This window comes from Coregonus lavaretus (assembly GCF_964263955.1).
Source record: "Coregonus lavaretus genome assembly, chromosome: 5".
NCBI lineage: Eukaryota > Metazoa > Chordata > Actinopteri > Salmoniformes > Salmonidae > Coregonus > Coregonus lavaretus.
In genome coordinates this window covers 75,905,514-75,909,114 of record NC_139992.1, presented here as the reverse complement: position 1 = coordinate 75,909,114, position 3,601 = coordinate 75,905,514, and positions in this window count along the sequence as shown.

Genomic DNA, 3,601 nt, shown 5'->3' with positions numbered 1-3,601 from the left:
ATTTTTAAAAGTGCATTTACTGTTTCGCAAAAGGTAACAGAGTTCTGTGTATTGTCGACTCTGTCTTGAAAATTGACAACATTGTTCCAAGAAATGCTTGTAAGCATTGAGAAAATATTCTGGTATTCCTCTAGTCATGCAGTTCCCTCTTCTGGTGTAAAGATGTACTACACCTACAATCCAGGAGTTTTTCCTGATCACATGACCTGACCTAGGAAAACGGCTGAGTGAGAGTATTAAAGACAAACACATGGGGACGCTTTTAGACAAGAAACATACCAGTGTGTGAGTAGCCAGGTTTGAAAACTCACCTCTTTCTCAATGTAGGCCTACTGCTGTTGTGTTATTGTATCACATGTGGTGATAATGCTGTCATTAGAATATCTCATGGAATAATTTAAAGGGAAACTGTACCCGCTGATTTGGCCTCGTTTTCTGGCTTGCTCCTCAAGAAACGCTGCCGGCCATGACAGAATCCAAACGTGAGTTGAGTTGGGGGTGTGGTTTGATATGGGGTGTTTCTTGAGTGTGTCCTTGCCACCAATAGACACACCTATCTGTCAGAACCTTGCCCGCAGCTGTTTCACCCCACTCAATCACAACAAACAAACATCCTGCAGGTTGAGTTCAATAACTCCTTGCAGATGTATGGTGAGATGCCAGAGGAAACTTTGAATAGGTCACTAACCTACAGAGTAATATGAGAATGGAATTGCTGAATTTATTGTTTTGTGTTTTGATAACTTTCAAATGTAGTAACAGGTCCATGTAGGATAACCAACCCTTTACATAATACCATAGAAGCAGTGTTCTGCTAATATAACAATGTGCACCAATCATCTTTCACTGTCATTCCGAGTCGATACAGATACTGTGCCTATCGGCATTTTGTCTGGTGGTAATGGGGCTACCTTGGCAAACATGTTAGTGTTCATAACCAGTGCTTAATTTGGTACATCTCATGGCCTGAAAAATAATATTTAAAACCAATTCTAATAAAAACGATCAAAGTTAATTCAAGTTGCCTCTTCGTTAGTTATCCTACCCCCTTACGAAAAAGATTGCAGTATAATTGTAGTTACAGTGCAGTACACTGCAGTTATTCTGCAATCACTGCGTCCAAAATACCACAGTTGACTGCAGTCACTGCACTTTTACTGCAGTTTCAAAACTGCAATCTTTTTTTGTAAGGGCCGGCCCGGGCCTGATATTGTACGTGTTGATTCGGGTTGGGCTGGCCCGGGCTTATGGTTTGCGCAACATTGTAACCTATGTTTGAAACCAATGCGTGGCTGTGTGAGAAGCGCGCCTGTGTCTCTCAGAACTGGAACGGGATTCACTTTCTATGATCTCTCTCCCTCTCTCTGCTCTGATTGACATGAATGAGCCTGCAACACTCATCTCTCCAGCGTTGCACTTCATAATGATTTTTTTCTCATGCATTCCGGTACCTCAGAGCTCCCTAGGTCAATACCCTCTCGTGCTCACATTTTGCTTCGGCGCCTCCCGATTTACAAATTAAGCCCTGGTCATACCTTCCTGTGTGGTGTCTCGTATACAACAGGAGTTCCCTGATTCTGGTACAGAATACACAGGGTTTCTCCCACTCCAAATTGACTGATACCATTCAATTCAATAAAAAAAAAACACAATACAAGTAAAAGTTGTCTAGTAAAATGTAAAAGCCAAGGGCCAGGTCTCTCTCCATTCAGAGACATCAGTGTCAAGCCCGTCTGTCAGTCTGGACTTCATCACATCATCTTGCAGGTCTCCATGTGCTGGCTCCATACATGTTTCTGTGAACACATACACACAGTCACTGTTCCAGTTAGGGATAGGTGATATCATAGCCGTGGGAAGTAGGGATGGTGACGGTGCTGCAGCACCCCCTGATAAATCATTTAAAAAATATATTTAAAATACTATTTAGAATTTTTGTTTGCCCACCAAATTAGTGCACTAGGCCTTTATTACTCCTGTATGAGCGGAGAAAAATACCCGTCAGCAGAGCGGGGTGAAAAATATTCCTCAGCACGTCCTCACTGCGTGCCATGGGTGATACGACACAAAAACATACACTATGTTGAAGTTTGAACAGGTCGGACTAAACCTACCTAATTCTGTTCTCCCCATCGACAAACATTGGTGAGCAGGCAGGAGGTGAAGCTGGAGGTGAGGTCTTTGCCAGAGCCCCATTGATGGACATACCAGCATAGATCAGCTCCTGGACCCTCAACAAAGATAATGGTCGGTCACACACACACACACACACACACACACAGATTACATTATCAATGGTGGTTATGATTAGCCTGGTGGAACGAACCTGATCGCTGCATTCACCTTAATATTTCACTTCAGATATCATAAAATGTGAAGTGAAATAGAATGGTGAACACAGCGATCAGGTTGGTTCCACCAGACTAGGTTAAGCCCTGTACATTAAATGCATCTAAGAAGTAGAAAATAAGCAACAAATAATGTCAGTTTACATAAATTATGTTTCACAATTGGGTTGTCAAATGTATCAAAGTAATGAAGTGGTTTGACACAACCGTGGGAAGCATTGGAGTCAAGTTGGCTGGATGTCCTATCTTGATACACATGGGAAACTTGAGCATGAAAAACCCAGCAGCGTTGCAGTTCTTGACACACTCAAACTGGTGCTCCTGGCACCTACTACCATACCCCGTTCAAAGGCACATCAATATTTTGTCTTGCCCATTCACCCTCTGAATGGCACACATACACAATCCATGTCTCAATTGTCTCAAGGCTTTAAACCTGTCTTGTCGCCTTCATCTACACTGATTGAAGTGAATTTAGCAAGTGACATCAATAAGGGATCATAGCTTTCAACTGGATTCACCTGGTCAGTCTGTCATGGAAAGAGCAGGTGTTCCTAATGTTTTGTACACTTAGTGTAGACAGCCAAGTGGTAAATTGCATTTTGTTCTAAAGAAAGGACAAAGCTTTTTGTTAATGCAGTTTACAACTGTCACGACTTCCGCCGAGGCTGCCCCCCCTCCTGGTTCGGGCAGGCTTTGGCGTTCGTCGTCACCGGAGTACTAGCTACTGCCGATCCCATTCTCATCACTCCACTTGTCATGTCTTGTCAATCACACACACCTGGTGCTCATTCCCCTAATTAGTATGTGTATAAGTGTTCCCTCTGTTCCCCTTGTCTTTGTGAGTGATTGTTTTGTTGTGAGAGCGTGTAGCTCGGTTTAGCTACATTTCACTGTGTTTATTGCCAAGGTGGATGTTTTCCCTTGTACAGTTTCGTTTGACGCTTTGGGCGTTTGATTTATGCAAACTGATTAAATTCTGTACTTCGGTATTTTAACTCCTGCGCCTGACTCCTTCTTTCACACTCCGTCACAGAATCACTCACCCGATCTGATATGGAGTCAGCAGGAGAAGACCGCATGCCTGGAGTTGTGGCAAGGGTCCAGGAGCATTCCTCGATGTTGGCCAGCTTGGGGGAAGCGATGGATCGGGTTCTTCAGGTGGTGGAATGCCTGGAGAGGAGAGGATCCGATCTATCGAGACCAGCTGGTCAACCTGATCCAGCCACCTACACCCCAGCCCCTGGAGGGAT